Source organism: Dipodomys merriami, unplaced genomic scaffold (genome assembly GCF_024711535.1).
Source record: "Dipodomys merriami isolate MVZ:Mamm:240054 unplaced genomic scaffold, mDipMer1.0.p SCAF_1164, whole genome shotgun sequence".
NCBI lineage: Eukaryota > Metazoa > Chordata > Mammalia > Rodentia > Heteromyidae > Dipodomys > Dipodomys merriami.
This window is the reverse complement of record NW_027202454.1, coordinates 36,461-55,567: the sequence shown is the minus strand read 5'-3', so window position 1 is coordinate 55,567 and position 19,107 is coordinate 36,461.

Below are 19,107 nucleotides of genomic sequence, written 5' to 3'. Positions count from 1 at the left end.
GATTAGCTAGTCATTCTATAAGTTTGTATGCAATAAATACAGGTCATTGATTAATTTAATATTTATTAAGTCTTGTACTGTGATTAATTAATGGAGGCATAATTTTAGACCAAATAATTGGTAGTAGTAGAATATATAAAAGTAAAATATAGACATCACTTTATATAGAGTTATACACTAGAATCTACATAAATGTCTATCTGTCTCTGCATACATTTATGGATGCATATACATACGTAAATACACACATACACTGAAATCTACACATCTATGTGTTTATATAGTGGCCACTCCTAGGGCTTGATCTCAGGTCCTCAATGTTGCCCGATAACTTCACTTGCATCAGACTGGTGTGCTAATATTGACCCATTCATAAAGTGGGCCTTCTAGGCCCAGAGTTCAAACCACAGAACTGCCAAAAACTTAATCCTGATGGAAGAAGCCAATTGTCCCACTTGTTTTCCTAATTGGTGAAAATCCGGGGTCTCAGGAATGATGTCTAATACACAGGCAAATTTATGTCCGATGTAATAGGATGTAAAAAATATTATATGTGTAATCATACTCACTAAAATATATAATAAATAAAACAAAATAAAATGAATAACTACACTAACTGCAATATGCAGTAAACATGTGTATGTAAATATAAATCATGTATTTAAAATGTATACGAGTGCTAGGACTTGAATTCAGGCTCAGGAGACAGGCCTGATTTTCTTGTCTTCCAGCATGATGACCTCCCCCTTCCCCCACAATGCTGCAGATTTACCCAGACCCTGAGTTCAAATCCCAGGCCTGGCAGAAAAAAATGGCATGAATTCCAAGCCAAGGAGCCTCAAAAAATATTTTAGATATTTTTAATGTATGTATGTATGCATATATGTATGTATGTATGTATGTATGTATGTATGTATATATGTATGCATTTTTATTTTGTCAAGCACAGGGCTTGAACTCAGGTCGCAGCAACTCTGCCTCAGCTTCAATCACTCTAGGCTAGGGTGCAGCCACTGGACCCACAGCCAAACCTGGGTTCCTGGGCCCCAAAGGCTGACAGGAAAAAAATAAAACACTAGGAAAAAAAAAACTCGGCAACTTGCATATGGCTGCAAGTTTTACATTTGTTTTCTTTGCAAGGTGACCTTCCTGGGTCTGAATGACACAGTTGAAAAGTGTTGGTAACCTAGCATTGCTGAAGGCTGGCGGGCTATCAGGGAAGCCATAGGCCAACATGGCAACATAGGCCCTGGGTGGGAAGCCCGGTCCTGACCCTTACCAATGGTGGGAGATCCTAAAAGTCTCGTTCCTATTCATAGGAATACTGATGGAAGGTTATGAATGTCAAGGTTAGAGTGATTTTAGGAGGCCAATGGAGTTTAATGAATATTTTTGGCACACTAAAAGAATACTATTAATTACATGGATGCAATTATTTTGGGACAGTGGTTGATTTAATTAATAATTCAATAAGGATGAAAACAATATTAATTACATGGAGGCATAATAAGTACCCAAGAATTGGTAGGAATGTAGCATATATAACTGAATATTGTATAGACATCTCTGGCACTCTATAAAGATCTATATTTATTTGTGCACTACCATCTACATGTTAATCTGTTCTTATTTTTCAAACCCTGGGGCTCGATCTCAGGTGATGGAAACTACTTGTGGGCTCAATATGCACCAGGCTGGCATGCTGACACTCACCCATTCATGAATTGGGCCTTGTAGGCTGTGAGTTCAGATGCCAGCACTCACAAAAATTGAATCGTGGAGTAAGAAGCCCATGGTGACACATGTTTTCCTTTTCTGTGAAAGTCCTGGATGTCAGATGTGAAGTTTCATACATAGGCAAATCTATATCCTCTGTAATAAATGTAATAAATATTCCATGTGTAATAACAGTCAATAAAATAAATGGCAAATAGATGAATGAAACAAAAAATTTAATGAATAGCTACACTAAGCACAATATTGAGTCAACAGATGGGGCTCTATTTCAGGGCCTGGAAACTGGCTAGGAGCTGAATTGGCTGCTGTGCTTACTATCACCCATTCATGAACTTCTAGGCCCTGAATTTAGATCCCAGCACTGCCAAAAGTATAATCTTGGAGTGAGAAGCTAAGCATGACATGTTTTCTTTTTCTTTGAAAGTGCTCAGTGTCAGGTAGGATGTATAATTTGGATGCAAATCTATATGCTATGTAATAGGATGTCATAAATGTAATAAATGTCATAGGTGGAATAATTGTCACTACAATAAATGATAAAGGGTTGAATTAGTGAATCATTCTAGATTAAATTAGATGCAACAATTATAGGAAGTGTATTAAGTTTTATTAATATTTTATTAAGCATTACCAGAATAAAAATTACATGGAGACATAATTAAATATCGAATAATAGGTAGTGACACATGATGCATAATTTAATTATATAAGACATCTGTCTCATTCTATAAAATATGTAAATATATATGTGTATATGTACATATATGATAAACAATAATGGGATATTGAGTAATTATTAATTAATGCTTTATTAATTGTTCAACTGGGACACATCATTAAATGGAGACATAATTTAATATCTAATAATTGGCAGTAATCCCTGCAACTACTGCTGCCTCCTTCTTGCCCTCATCGCTGGCCTGTCAGTGCCAAAAAAGGCCTCCAGGAGAACCCCTCCACCCCTGCACCAATGTGTCCTGTACTTCCAGTGACTCCTGGTGGTCAGTATGATCTACATGACCACAGAAGAGCATGAGGATATATGTTACACACAGACATGAAGAACTAGTATGATGGCTTGACCTTCATGGCCTCTGAAAATGGAGGTTTGACCTGCATAAGTTTTGCTTCACTATGAATTTTCTATTTTCACACTGAACACCATATACTTTCATTGTGATTCCTTTATTGGTTTTTGTCTTATTCTCTCAAAACAAGTCTATTATCATAGGCTGATACTATGTCTCTGGTGATGGCACCAGCAGATCCAAGTGGAAAGGGAAGTGGGACATAGAGTACCCATCCTTTCCAAAAGAGTCCACCACAGGTCAGAAGAACAAGTCTTAGGAGAGTGGGCACAGCTGATGCTTCCCTCTCTGAAGCATGGCTCAAGTTTGGAGAGGGATTTCAGGACATCTGAAATATTGAATTATTGAAATATTGAATTATCTCCAAGACCAAAGAAACAACCACATCTAGTAATTGAGCTCACAAGTATACCATGGAGATCCAGTGAAAATGATCAATCAGATGAAGATAGGACACTGTTTAAAATACAGAGAAACAATGGGATTGGCACTATTGGCAGGAACAATTTGTGTACAGAAAGAAGATAGGGCCAAGGGAGATGAACTGCAGTTGATTGACTAGAAAATGGACAGTGACAGAGAAGAAACCAGTAAAGGCAATGAATGTGAAGATGGAGAGGGTGCCATGGAAATTTCAGATGGTGCTTCTAGTGCAAGTAGTTATTCTTTGGCAAGTGATAGTAGGAAACCTGAGCTTCCTAAGGCAGGACCTGACTTTATTGCCTAGCTGGACTAAAAGTGAAGATCCTCCTGCCTCACATTCCGGAGTTCTAGGATTACAGTCATGCATTACCACATTCCTGTTTGAAACATTTAACTTTCATGTTAGATTATTTATTTTTCACCTGTGGCCTTTATAAGCCTGACTTCGACATTTTTGGACCTTGGCGTGAACATTTGTCTGGATTATGAGGAAACAATAATTATTCCAACAGTTTCCCATATTGAAACACCCACTCCTTGGGTACTTGTCAACTCACTGTGTTCATCTGGCCTGTGTGGAGATTGTCCATTCTGCTCTGGTCCTTAAGAGGTCTGCAAGATTCTCAGCTGTGTACTAGAAGAACACAGAGATGGAGAGTTTTAGATAGCAATGAGAAAAAAGAAATTTACTTCACTGAAACTCTATTATTTGCCTTATTTTTGCCTGTCATATTTACCTTGCTCACAGTTTACATTCTTTTATGGTATAATGAAGTAATAACATTTATTTTCCTCAGCATTTAAGTTTAATTCTTTGTTTTCATTGAGACAAACTTCTAAGAAAGAACAACTAATCTCATGTTCATTTCCACAAATGGATGTTTTTATTTTCATATTCCCTTGTAAGACAATAATTCTTGGTGTGGCAAGTCAGGAAATAGAAATAGATTAAAATTTTAAACATGATACATTTATTTGTGATGTCAGTAAGCTTTGGAATTTTAGTCACTAAAATGTGTGTGACTACTACGTTTACTCTTGCCCACTCTGGTGAGAGCATCCTTAATTACTAAGTTATTAACAAGTGAATGGATTGCCAGACAAACTTTGAGAGTTTTTGTTTTCTTGGCAGACCATTAAACATTTATTTAGAGGAAAAAATACCACACTATTTCTGCTCTTCATAGAGTCTACTATACTTCAGTTAATTCATCTGTAACTATTAGCATACAACTGAATGTATTTGCTTTTGGGTTTATTGGAACATTCTAGCAGCCACAAATAAGGGAAACCATGCAGCTTGTGTTCTCTGGGTCTGGATTACTTCCCATAATATAATTCTTTCCCAGTCTTTCCACATTATTACAAATGGTAGTCTATCATGCTCTCTGACAGATGAGTGGGATTTCTCTCTGTTTGTTGTGTGTGTGTGTGTGTGTGTGTGTGTGTGTGTGTGTGTGTTCATACATACATTTATATATATGTATATATGTACATATACACACATATATGTATATATATTTATATCTATATATACATATATAGATATAAAATGTGGTATACATGTATGTAACCTCATACATACATATATATATGTATGTATGTATGTAACCTCATACATATATATATATATATATATATATGTAACCTCATACATGTATACCACATTTTATTGATCCATTCACCATTTTAGGGTTTTCTGGGTACTGGAAAGTGAGAGACAGGAGCCTTATCCCTCTGTTTGTGGGAAGACATAAACTCTTGTAGCAACAGTCCTGAGCCTTGTTACCCTTTTTTATGGCCTGAAGTGGTAAAAGCTGATCGACAATTTGTTCACTTTTGCAATTCCTGGGGCCTGAACTCAGTGCCTGTGCACTGTCCCTAAGCATTTTTTGCTTAAATCTAGCATACTAACACTTGAGCCACTGCAACACTTCCAGCTTTTTCTGGATATGTGGTTACTGAAGAATCAAACTCAGGGCTTCATGCATGCTAGGCAAGCACTCTACCACTAGGCCACCTTCCCAACCCAATATTTTATTTTTTAAAAAACTAACATGTAAAAGAAACAACTACATGAGCAACTGTATTACAGGAGGCAAGCTCCATGACTAGAACCATGACTTCCCTGGCCAGAAACCTGGGAGACCAGGCCTTTGCCACAAGTCTCCTGTGAGGTCAGCTTCCAACCACTGAGCATCATTTCATTGGCCTGAAAGGAAGGAGAGTGTTGAGATGTGAAACATGATGCAAGCAGACAGAGGGAGCCTCATCCCCCAATGTCAACAATGAGGATGGTTACTCACAAACCCCAGATCCTGTGGCACATGTGCTAGTAGACACTAATTATGAATTGTGTAGAGTCATGATCCAATGGGCAGATGGGTTGAGCTATTATGAGAAAGACATAACCTCATTCAGAATCATATGGACTCCAAAAATGTGAACTAGAAAAGGTCTACTTTGTGTTTGAGGTTATTGTTTTAACTTCCTTTATCTGCACTCTGTCCTCTAAAGTCAGCTCCCATGTGTGAACTCTTCATATGCAAGAAAATGAGCCATAAATAAGGCCAAGTAATTGTTAATCTTATGGAAGTGAGCCAGGCATAGAATGGCTGTCTGGGGTTTCTTTTCCTCTCTGAGTTACAAAAAGTGATTTGTTCCTGAGACAGAGCCCATGTTCTAATGGCTGAGCTATTACTGCTGGATATCACATTTCACCATGTGGATATAACTATAAGAGACAAAGCAGCCAGGACTTTGATGTTCCCAAAATTATTGCCATGCTGAGTGAGTCTGACACATGACTTCGAATGACTGCATGAAGGAAGTGAACATTCTTTTGTTTTTACAACATGTAATAGTGTATAAATCAATACATGCTTATTCACTTTACACTGACTTTAATTTTGTCCCAGGTTTTCATTTTGGTTTCAGAGGAAAGTGTCTGGATTTACCATTCCAACAACAGGCTCCCAGATGCTCATGCAGGGTGAGGAGGGGAGAATGGGTCGAAATGATGACTTCCTTCTGTGTTTCCCTGGCAGTGCTGAAAACCAGACCCAGAGCTTCTGGGCTTCAGGTAAACAAGCAGTGGGTAGAGTCTCCCTTCTCAAGAGATGAAATCTTCATGAAAATTGCCCACAGGACACTACAGTTTCCACTGCTTTTTTACTTCCACGCAGTGCACATAGCACACGAACTAATGCTGGAGGGCACAGGTATGGCTGACTCACCACCCTTCAAGAGAGGCAAGAAGGATGAACACAGTGGCAGGGGACCTGTTCCTCAGCAGACAGCCTTGCAAGGTTCTGAACATCACCCTAAGTGAGGCTGGCATTTGAGCACAGTCTTGGACAGATCATAAGCATCTGAAGAGTGTGGAATGTTCTGCTAATACACAGGTTGACTAAGCAGCCTGTCCTTGGGGGAAAAGGATCTACTATAAGTAAACATTTATCAGAAATCTCACTAAACCTTGTTCTTTATATTAAGTCAGTTCTTCAAGGCAGACAAGTGAGAGTGGATAAAGGAGAAGGGCCCTAGGACCACTGAATTTTCCCATCTTAGAGCATCATTTTCTTTCTCAACATATAGTAGGGAAGCCACAGCCTAGTCCTGCTAGCCAATAGAAGTATATTCTCAATAGTATATGCCAATATGTTCAGGTCCAGATAACTCAGTGATAGTGGTTCCACTCTGTTCTCTCAGTAACTTCTCTTTTTTGAGATAGGGTCTAATCTAAGTAGGACTTTGGGCTAAGCTACCTTTGTATGCAGATCATAGGCATGTACCACCATGCCTAGTCTCATTACTTCTTTTTGTTTTCTGCCCTTTGAAAGTCAGCCAATAGCTCTAACATCGTTCTCTTCCATTACATTCTATTCATGCCCTTATCTGGTTCTCTCCATCTGGTCTAACTGGAGCCATCTGTCTCTAGCCAGCACACTGTCATGGTGGTCCATCTTCCCAGCTAGCTCCATACACATCTGTTTGTTACTAGGGAGTCTTTCCTGACTTGTGCTTTTCACTTTTCCAAATGACTGGATGTGCAAGACAATAAAAGGAGTTCCTGAATTTTGCCAAGAGTGTGAATGACATGACTGATTCAAGGCTGTTAACCATTTTCTTTTCTTTTCTTTTCTTTCTTTCTTTTTTTTTTTTGGTCCGGTTGTAGGGCCTGAACTCTGGGCCTGGGCGCTGTCCCTCAGCTCTTCAGCTCAAGGCTAGTGCTCTACCATTTGAGCCACAGCACCACTTCTGGCTTTTTTTCTTTTTGCTTATGTGGTGCTGGGGAATCGAACCCAGGGCCTCATGCATGCAAGGCAAGCACTCTACCACTGAACCACCTTCCCAGCCCCCTGTTAACCATTTTCCACTTAAACACACAAGCAGTGGGCCAGGATTGGTGGCTCATATCTGTGATCTTAGCTAATAGGTAGGCTTAAATCTGGAGGATGGTGGCTCTGAGACCAGTCTAAGCAGAAAAGTCTTGAGATCCCACCTTCAAAATAATCGCAAAAGAAGGGCTGGAAGTATGGCTTACGGTGAGCATACAATATGAGCAAGAGCTGTCATAGTATAGGTCACCTTGTGCTGCTTGTAGCACAGGTCCTTTAGTCCCAGGTCTGTACTAATAACATCTCTTCAATTCCAACTTTGTGTATGTGTGTGTATGTGTACAACTTCACGTACTCATGCACTTGTTGTGTACACTGATAATATTAAGTTGCACGTGCTTATGTTGCAGAGACTTCAAACTAATTTTTATCTTTCCAAACACAATGAACCATCAAGAATTCTACCACTGTCAACATTCATTACAAAGATTCCACTTCCAAAATGCCATTTGGTTAGATGGTGTTTACCTATCCATATTTACTTAGTCTTTCCTCTAGTTGACCCTCATCCTCCCATACCATTGCACCTCCACACATTCCCCCAGATTATTGTTTACAATGATCTTAACATTTTCCTGGAAATAAGGATTCTTTAGTGGTAGAATTAGCATTTAATTGCTAGCAAGTCAGCTTCTTCAGTAATAACTCACAATGAGCTTAAAGATCTACCCTTAATCAGGTAGGGATACGTGGACACAGCATAGTAAAATGGACAAAAAAGCATTTCAATGCCAGGTGGACCACTATGGGACCTGATGCGATACCATCATGTGCTAAACATGGACATCCCAGGTGAGGGCAGAATACTCTCTTGTACGTGTGGGACTCCTGGATATCAGGAAAGTAGGAGGCTGAGACCTGAGTCCAACCCTTACTCTTCTCAAATTGCTGGCAAAGTTTCAGAAAAACTCAGTATTCTGCCCAAGGAAGGTATGCTAGGCTACAGGTGAAGAAAGACAGGAGCCTAAAACGTGGCATGCAATTTCTGAGAAGACACCTTCATACTTACTAAGAACTTATGAGCTTATAGAAATTGATTTGTTGTGGTCAGACAGTGTGGGTATGCAAGCCAAGGAGGGGACTGGCCACTTCCTTACAGTATCATCCTATAGTGACAAGAAGAGGAAAATAACCCCAAATGGGACTGCACTGGTCATCTACTTGATGTCAAAGTATTGGGGCTGAACAGTACTGAGTGTTAACCTGGACTGCTGGTCAGAGAGCTGGAAAAGTAGGGAATAGGATGTGAATTGAATGATAAATAGAGGGATGGGTTGATGGAAAGAATTGTCAACTGCAACATCACATTCAGATCTACCAGAGATCTCTCATAAAGGGCCAGTACAGTCAACCATATGAACCCATTAGCACTGGTCATTCTTGTTTGCTAGCAATCACTTTCTGACTTATCAGACATACACACACACCCCAAATGGCCATGGTTTGGTGGACACAGAGGGCTAGAATATAAATGTCAGTAAATGCCTGACATGTTAGCAGAGAGTATCAAAGTTTAGCCACCCTGCATTTTTCATTCCCAAGATTCTCAGCCTGTTAGGTCCTTGTGGCAAACTCAGTGCTCCAATGGGAAGAGATGCTGCCTCCAGGCCTCCCTTTCTTATCCTCCAGGTCTCAGAAGTCCCCAAAAGGCTGGTCTGGAGGTGTGGGGGAATAATGCAGGCAAAGCCCAAATGTTGGAGACTCCAATTCATAGCAATGATAGGGTGCTGCAGAGCTCTGGATTGTGTTGTGCCTCCAAGGGAAGGAGGCACTGTTGGCACATGAGTGCATCAGGGCTTCCTGATCCTCCCTGCCCAACAGCAGCTGTTCTGGATTGAGCAGCACACTGGGATGGGGTATGAGGCACCCTGAGGACAAGTACCCACCAGTAGAGGGATGGATAGGGCAGGTAAATCTACAGAGAACAGTGCCAGTACTGGGCAGCTGTGCTCTTTTATCAACTTCTCCACATTTCAGTTTTCAAAAACAACTTAGACTTTAGAGTAAGTTTCAACCTATGGAAAATTTACACAAGTGTGTTTCCCTCACTGCCCTAGCTCTCCCTTGATTCACATGTCATAAAACATGTTAATCAAAGTCAGAACATTTCCACTGAAGCCATAGTAGTCATTAAACACAAACCCCGTACCAACCTCAACATTGCCTCCTTCTGCCCTTCTCTCACTCAGGAGTCCATCTGGTCCTGCAGATCGTTGCTCTCCTCTCCTTTGAGGGGCCAAAGTTCCAACTAAACCTCCATCCTTGGCCATTGTGAGGGGTTCTGCTCAGCATTTGCTGTCTTGGTAAGCATAGATTGAGGGATGTCGATGGACTGTTCCTCTTTGGCAGGAGCCTACAGAGCAACAGATGCTGCAGCCATCTCAGTGAATCACACTGGGGCACCGAGGTCACCATGCTTAACCTTGTTCATGGTACTCGTGTTAGAACTCAGAGTATTGTACTTGCTAGGTAGGTGAGCTATATTCCTATTTTGTGCTGGTCATTTTTTAGTTATGGTCTTGCTTCCTATCCAGGTACATGCCTGGGCCTGGACTCACCTATTTTAAGCTTCCTGTTGTAGTGAAGTTGATATTAATTGATAGCTTAAGAGGAGATGTCACCCAGTTTTTGGCTTGGGCTGGTCCTGAATAATGATCATCCAAATCTCAGCATCTTAAATAGTTAGGATTACACATGTGACTCCCAGCTCCAATGTGCCTTCCTTCTCAACCCTACCAACTCAGCAGTGACTGACAGCTTCCTCTCCTCAGTTACTCTTACCCTCTGGAATTTCAGAGAGGAGACACACATTTTCTTCTTCATTGTACTCTAATTGCTCCCAAGATTGCCTGAAATTGTACTATCTCCCCTCATTGTAGGCTCCCCAAGGAAGTGATACCCTTGGATACTGGATATTTCTACATGAGGAAGTAAACTTAGCTGTGAACCCCAAAGGGAGATCCTGTTACTTCAGCTGTGGGCTGTCAGTTCCTTCCGCAACTCCCTCAGCTACAGTCATTTTCCATGACACAATTGTCTTCCTGCACTGATGGGTACAAAGACAGCATCATGCCAATTGGCCAGGTCAAACTATGGGACACTCAGTGGTGGAGCTGGAGGAGTTGCACTTGTCCCCTATCCAATCTGACATCCAGTCCCTCTCTTCAACAGAATTCAATCTTTGTGGATTCTCCTCTCTGCCAACACTCTCAGTCTGTCTCTAGAACTAAGGAACAAGGTATATGTAATTGAGAAAACACAAACACAGTCTCTCATCATGAATGGACCAATTTAAATAGTGAAAAAATGAACCACAAAATTATACTGAACCCCTCTCCCTGCTTCTTGTATTTGTGCAAGTTTGCTCCCTAATTGCTTTTGTGTGTTTGTTGGGGAAGGTGTGTGGGTACGGGTGCGGGGGATATTGTGTATAATAGGACTTGAACTCAGGGCCTATGGCTCTTAACCTAGCTCTTTTTTGTTCAAAGCTGGCACTCTACCATTCCAGCCACTGATCCCTAGTGGCTTTTTCCAGGCTAATTGAAATAAGAATCTCTTGGGTTTCTCTGCCTACAATGGCTTCAAACTGCAATTCTGGTATCAGCCTCCCAAAAGGCTAGTGTGTGAGCCACTAGTGCATGGCCTCCCACTGCCACTTTAAAAGGGCAGCTTTTAAAGTGAAGTAAAAGAAAATTCTTGATTGAAAACTGGGTATCAGTGTGATTTAGGTAAATCTGGAGGCTCCTCATGGGAGGAAAGGCCTTCTCCTTGGAAGTATTACAGCACTACATGAACCAAGTGGGTTTGATGAAATGTCCCCAGAGAACACACAAGATACCCTGAGTGAAACAACACCCAAAGCACAGGTTCTTAGGACATTGTCTAAAATAAGTTTTTAACCAAGGTGCTCACAGATGTGCCTCTCATATCCTTGGGAAAGATATCAGTAGAGCAGCCATCTGGATTCTGTCCTACGGGGGTACAAGGTGTTTGGAACCAAGCCTTTTCCTTGGTCCAAACCACATCACAAAGAGGCCATGTGGATGCTCCTAGTCCAATGGCTGGGCCTTTTACTGCTACAAAATTAGGCTTCTTAAACTGGATGAAAGTATTCACTAAGTTTCTAAAGTTAAAAAAGTACACAGGGAACAAGTAAAAACATTGCATATGTGAGCAGATGACAAAAATCTATTCTAGATTGGAAGTTGCCAAGCAGAAACTATGCAAATCATAAAAATTAAGATTTCTTAAAAAGCCTCCTCCCAGAAAAGGTAGATTGTGGATCTACCTGCTGCAGGTTGTAAAGGCTTACCTACAGCCTGGATATTACACAGGTGTCGCTGCTACCACCAGTTGTAGGTGACATAGCCAGAAGGGCTTTCATATTTACAGTGGCTCTTGGCCACTCTGACTATTGCATATAGCATTTCCAACTTTCTCTCTTTGAAGACCCAAGGATCATACTGACTTTAGGGAGTTCTTGTATCCAAGAAAAGGGAAAATTCAGAGTGAACTTGGCACTAAGATTGTCTGGTACTGACTGAAGGGTTATTGACTAAGCGATATAACCTGCCCCTGCAAGGAGACTTTACACATTGAATTGGAAACACGTATTTTCTAAGGTCTTATAAACTGGACTAAATTAACTTATGGACATGGAGATAAGCTAATTTAAGACATAAGGTTGGAAATAAAGATCAGCAAGCATCTCAATGCCTGTATCCCATTATGTGTTGTTGGATGCTACTGCCACAGGAAATTTGAGAGCAAAGCAGACATGGGAGAGGGAGGCCTTTGCAGGGAACAAGAACTTGCCATAAAACACAACCAATGCTGTGCTGGAGTTTGTTTTATAGGCTTTGTAGTTCCAGGGAGGTTGATGCTATACTATATAGGGAATCTGCTTCTTCCTCCCCACCATACAGCTGATTCTGTTTTCAGAGGTAGTCTCTTGTTCTGATTTCACAGAGTAGATCAAAGCATAAACTTATACCTACATACATATAAAGTGACTCTTTATAGGTAGTTTGAGCCTGACCTTTGAAGAATAACTAAAACTTTTCATATACAGAGTTCTAAGCCAGAGCTTGACTGACAACAGCTATTGAGGCACTTCCTACTAGTTCCTCATCCTCTGAATACTATCAAGATGGAATATAGTGCTGCATCTCCCCTCCCCCTCCCTTCCCCCCCCCCACCCCTGTGCAAGTCCTACAGTTGAATTCAGGGTCTTCTGCTTAGTTGGCTGGCACTTGAATACTTGAATCACACTTTCAGTCCTGTTTGTACTAATCATTGGAGGCTCAATTTTAACAGACTTTTCTAATTGATCTGGTATTAACACAAATCCTCTGGATGTATCTCAGACTTTTGAGTAGCTAGAATTACAGATGTGAGTCACTGCTTCCAGCTAGATTATATTGTAAGGAGGGAGGTTGGGAGGTTTGTAAGGAACACAGGAGAACAGGGCTTGCAGATGCAGATTCCAGCAACTGGTGTGAGGTGTAGTCCATTAGGTGAGGCCTACCTCATCTCAGCCTTGCCAATTGCCCCCAAGGTAAGTAATGTTTTGCATTATGCAAGAATTGATCCTTTAAAAGAATAAGCCACACTAATATCTAAGGTTTCTAAATGAGATGGCCCAAGGCATTATTCGAAAGCTCACAATGGAGTTTAACAATAAAGCTGTGGTACATGAAAACATAAGAATAAAAAAACTGTCCATGATTCCATGCTTCTCCCATGATATATTTGTACATACATAAAAAATTCTCATCTCAAGCCCAAAGAAACACAGGTCCCATGGTTTCCCTTATTTGCAATGACTAGTATATGTCTGAGACAAGCAGAAATGTTCAGAGGAGTTGATGTTAGGTGAAATGAATCCCAAGATAAGGACTCATATTTTTTCTTTCTTGCTATTGTTTTAAACATATTTATAAGATGATTGTTTTGTGGTTTTTTATGTCCCTCCTCCTCAGTATAATCCCTGTTTTCACTGTATTTGATGTTGCTATAATTTGTGGAGGGGAAGGGAAAAAACAAATTGTTTAAACAGGGATACAGGTGGACCCATTGCAACAATGAGATGTACAAGACGTTATGTCAAAAATGAATTTTCAACTCTGGCATGGTATGGGGAGGGAGATGGGAAGGGATGGTAAGGGGAAACAAAGGAGGAGGGAACAATGCTTGATAAGAAATGTACTCATTTGGGCTGGGAAGGTGGCTCAGTGGTACAGAGATTGCCTTGCATGCATGAGGCCCTGGGTTTGATTCCTCAGCACCACAGAAGCAGAAATAAAAAGCTGGAAGTGGTGCTGTGGCTCAAGTGGTTGAGCGCTAGCCTTGAGGTGAAGAGCTGAGGGACAGTGACCAGGCCCAGAGTTCAGGCCCATGACCGGACTCCCCACCCCCCAAAAAAAGAAATGTACTCATTACCTTGCTCGTGTAATTGTAACCCCTCTGTACTACATTTTCAAGATTAAAAAAAATTCTGGTTTCAAAGTCTTTGAGGAAAATCAATACCAGGATTTCAATAGGATTGATACATTGTTTTATAACTGGAATTTCAATTTTTGCCTGGAATGATAATAATGTCAAATGAAATTATGTCTCTATTTCAGAGGTCCATGCTAAATTCATCAGCAGCCCTGCTCAGAGGAAGGGTGCAATGATGATGTGTAAACTCATTTGTAAACATGAGTTGAACAGAAACTCAGTTTGTTAAAACACAGCCACCCACCAAATCTTTGTAGAAATGACCTGTCAGGAGAGACCTCTCCAGTCCACAAAGCTGTATGATCATGAACTACAAAAATCCAGCGGCAGTGTGGCTAGTGGTAGGAGATCATGATGGACCTAAAGAGGAAATGTGTACAGTTTTGTTAAGTATACATGCGGTTGTGTTTGCTAGCCATTGGACTTGACATAGGGCCTGTGCACTGTCTCTGAGCCTCTTTGTGCTCAAGGCTAGTGTTCTACCAACTAAATCCCAACACCACTTCCAGCTTTTTCTTAGTAGTTTATTGGAGATAAGAGTCTCATGGACTTTCTTGTCTCAGCTGGCTTCAAACTGCAATCCTCAGATTTCAGCCCCCTGAGTAGCTAGGATTACAGGCATGAACCAGCAGGCTCCTGGTTTTTATACTTATCTTTTAAAACTTAATATTAAAGCCCATAAACATTAATAGGTGTACAATGCAGCATACTCAATTTGTATTTGTTCCCACTGGATTATCTGTGAACTGAGTTAAAGGCTGTCTTAGATATGGAAGGGAAGGAAAGATTTTCCACAAAGTTAGTTTTTGAAGACATTATTATTCAATAGAATTCCTTCTGAGAAGACACTTGACAAGATCAGATATTAGGTCAAACCCTCATGGAAGGGTGTAGGAATTGTCTGGGGAAACCAGGCAACAAAATTTGAATTAGGAGGTAGTGTGCTTCCTTCCTCAGCTTACTCAGCTTTATTATCTGAAGAAAGGAATGAGTAGGAAGAGGTCAAGTTCTAGGGCCAGTTTACGGGTTTGTTTTGTTCTCTCTCCAAATCCTGTAATATAGGAGTGCTGAGTAATAGCCTCTTCCTTTGGAAAGTCCGCACATTATCTCACTCTATCATGAGAGGAGACCTCACTTCTGTGGAGATAAGCTTGCTCTTGGGTCCTTCAGACACATAGTATGCAGACATCAAAAGTCCAATGCTATAAAGGGAACCCAAGATACTCAGTTTTATCAATGATGTAAGGGCCATTTCATGACAATGAATCTGCAAACTGGGTATCATCAATTCCAATAGTGGAAATAGCAGCCCTGGACAGTGGATGATGTAAGATGTTAATTGATCTCCATTATCACTTCCCTTTCCTTCCATTCTGAATATTTGCCACAATGAAGATCTTTGCCTCAAAAAGTTTAAGGAATTTGAGTCATGATACCACAGAAACAAGCAAAAATACAATACATAGAAAGATTGTTTTGTGTAATGTCCCTCATAGGCATATAAAGTTAATTTAAATAAACTGAGTAAGAGAAAGGTTAAGTGAAACTGCTTTAAATAAGTAGTTTTTTCTGATTCTCCCATATTCCATTAAGCAAAATTATCGCTGATAAAAATACGTTTACTCAAAGCAGCAGCAATGCAGGTTTCACAGAAGCACAATGTTTCAGTTTCCTATAATATCAGCTGAGCCTTCTGTGGGATCTAGGAGAAGGACATGGCATAGGGAGGCTGGGAGAAGTAATAGGAGTGAGGATCTGATGAAAACAATCATCTAAAATCACCTAAAAGTGCATGAGATGAGGTTTCTACTTAAATATCTGTATCTATCTTTTCTCTTTCTCTAATCCCAGTACTACAAGCCTCAGCCACTGTCAAGGGCAGAGACTGGACACCTGAGGAGGGAGAAGACTGGAGAGCAGCAAGATTGGTAAGAAAAGCTCTAAGATACATAAGAGAGGACTCAGGTGGTCTCACAGAAGATGTACAAAGTCACCACTGAAGACAATGGTATGTGTGTGTGTTTGTGTGTATGTGTGTGCATATGTGTGTGTGTGTGTGTGTGTGTGTGTGTGTGTGTAAAAAGTGAGGCTTAAAGACATGCAACATATCCTGAACTATGATTTAACAATGAGCAGTGTCTACACTTTGATATGAGGTTCTGATAGTCTAGAGCAGAATTATGTCCACTGATGAAGGTTTATAATTTCAAGTCAAGTAAGAAGGCAATGCCTTCTAGCACCACATCTGAGAACTCAGAATAATAATGGGATTATAATATTTCAAACCATAGGTATGTTATTTTGGGGAATAACAGAGATGGGGGGGACTGAGATCCAAGGCTAGTCTAGGCAAAGTTTTAGCAAGCAGACCTTATCTCAACAAATTATTCTGGCTAGGTGGTTCATTCCTGAAATCCCAGCTCTATGGGAGGTGTATGTGAGGGAAGAGCAAAGCCCAAAAATTACTTAAAATACTTAAAGCAAGATGGGGGCAGGAGGTGTGGTAGAATGCATGCCTAGCATGTATGAGGCTTTGAGTCCAATCAAACCATAATACTATTAAAACAACCCAACAGATGTAAGATGTGTTCATTAGCTGATTCAGCTTTTTTCCTCTCTACTAGAAATATTTAGAATTCGGGGAAGCATAGGAGAAGTGTACAGCACAAGTACCATGCAGCTGTACATTATCTATACAGCACTCTTAGCCAACATGCCGAGCACTTGCTGGGTTTCAGTTGTTGGCCTCTGATAAGCAGTCATTAATGTCAGACTCATAGAGCAGATGAGTTAATTGAGTCAACTGACTTAAATGACTGACATTGAAGCCTATGCAGGGCTGTGATCTTCAGTTCTAGTACTTGGAAAACTAACCCCAACCCCGATGCAAACACATTGGCTCTGCAAACCTGATTGCATCTGCCATCTTGGTGCCTTTTCTCTTTCTATCATCTGTGAGATGGTCTATGAAGTAAATTAAGTCCAGGCCACAATAGAAGATGCTGCCGGGTGCACTGAGATAGACCTGCTGTCATTGGCAGTGGCTGTTTTCAGGGCACTCAGGACTTCTTTTATCACCGGGAAGTCACCATAAGTTCCAATGATAAGGACCACTTTGGGTACAGACTACTATAAGCATTTTAAAGACCCCTCTGTATGGTATTTTCACAATAATAATCATAATAATAAAAAGAAAGCCTTTGTTTCTCTGAAGGTTACAAGAAATGGGTATTTCTGCAGTTTGAACAGCAGGTGGCACTTTTAACTACTTTACAAGTGAGTCCAGTCTGTTGTTTTTGTTATTGTTGTTGCTGATTTAGCTTAGGATAGAAACCTATGTGATATGGTGAGAGGGCAAAAAATCATTTAAAATGATCTTGGAAACATTAAAAAACCTCACCAGTGAAGAGATTGCAGTCTAAAAATGTACCAAAAATCAAGCCCTGAACTGCTTGTTCTGTATGAGTGTAGCTAGCACACAGACCTTCTGTAGGTAGCTTTCCTTGTCTGGAACAACCTACTCAAGCTGTGTACAAAGGAAAAGAAACAACACTAGAACTTAAAATTTGGAAATGCCCAGTGCAAGTTGAGATGTATGCATTTCCAGAGCCTTCCTAGCACTAGGGGCTTTTGAACAACAATCTCTTCAACAACAATCTCCTTGGCCTTTGCAAGCTGCCTTTTCAGGTATTAGTCAATATGCATACATAGAAAGCCCCCTTGCTGTGTGCTCTGCCACAACACTAAGACCATCAGTGTTGTAGGATGATAGGGAAACTTTTCCCAGGACAGAATGCAGCCATTGTTATGTTTAGCAAATAATTAACCTGTCAAACTGGGCGCCAGTGGCCCTTGACTATAAACCTAGCTACTCAGGAGGCAGAGATCTGAGTATGCCAGTAAAAAACCAGCTTGGGAAGGATAGGCCTTGAGACACTTATCTCCAAGAAACCACCAGAAAACTGGAAGTGGCACTGTGGCTCAAGTGATAGAGAGCTATACTTGAGCTTAAGAACAGAGAGACAGCCCCTAGGCCTAGAGTTCAAGTCCCATGACCAACAAAATAAAGAAAAAGAAAGAAGGAAGGAAAAAAGAAAGAAAGAAAGAAAGAAAGAAAGAAAGAAAGAAAGAAAGAAAGAAAGAAAGAAAGAAAGAAAGAAAGAAAGAAAGAAAAAGAAAGAAAGAAAGAAACCTGTCATGATGAGAGATATGGCAAAGCTCAAGCCTTTGCAGATAAAGACATCCTGACCTGGGAGATGGCTCAAAAACAGAGGCACTGTTACCTTCTCCTGGTAAGAACCAAAGCTCCCACTGGAGCCCATACCATTAGAATAGAGCAGATGCCCAGCACATGCCTACAGCCCCAAGTCAGTGTGACCAGAGTGATTAGCAGCCAAGCTTCCAAGTCCCCTTTGATTCCTGCCTCCTGGGCACATTGTGGGCCAGCTCAGAAGGAGGTTTCAGAAGAGCATAAAGAGCCATGAAGCAAAGCAGTCGTGTAGAAACGCAAAGCACATGACTCTCACCTCTGGGATTCCAGAGTTATTCTCAGATTATTTTGTGGATAAGAAGATGTGAGTGAATCATCTTGCTTCCTGAAAAATATCTCTGTATAGGTAGGCACTCTTTGCCTCACACTGAAATGCAACCACTTGTCCAAAGGCTGGTCTCATCTGTGGCCAATAAATTTCCTTTTCCCAGCCATCACCCCTTTAACAGACATCTGTATGTTGGCTGATAGCACATCCATGAATGGAGATGTACCTGTGAAGGGTTTGAAACCATAGTGGTCCATGATGTCCTATCACCATTTCTCTCCCACTGTCATCTCAGAATTAGACCAGAAGCTGGTTGCAATCACAGCACATATCAACACAAGACTGTCAATACCAGAACCTTGTCAAAGTCTACTTTAAAGATACCTTTCAGTTTCAATCTATGTCTGACAGAGTATCTAC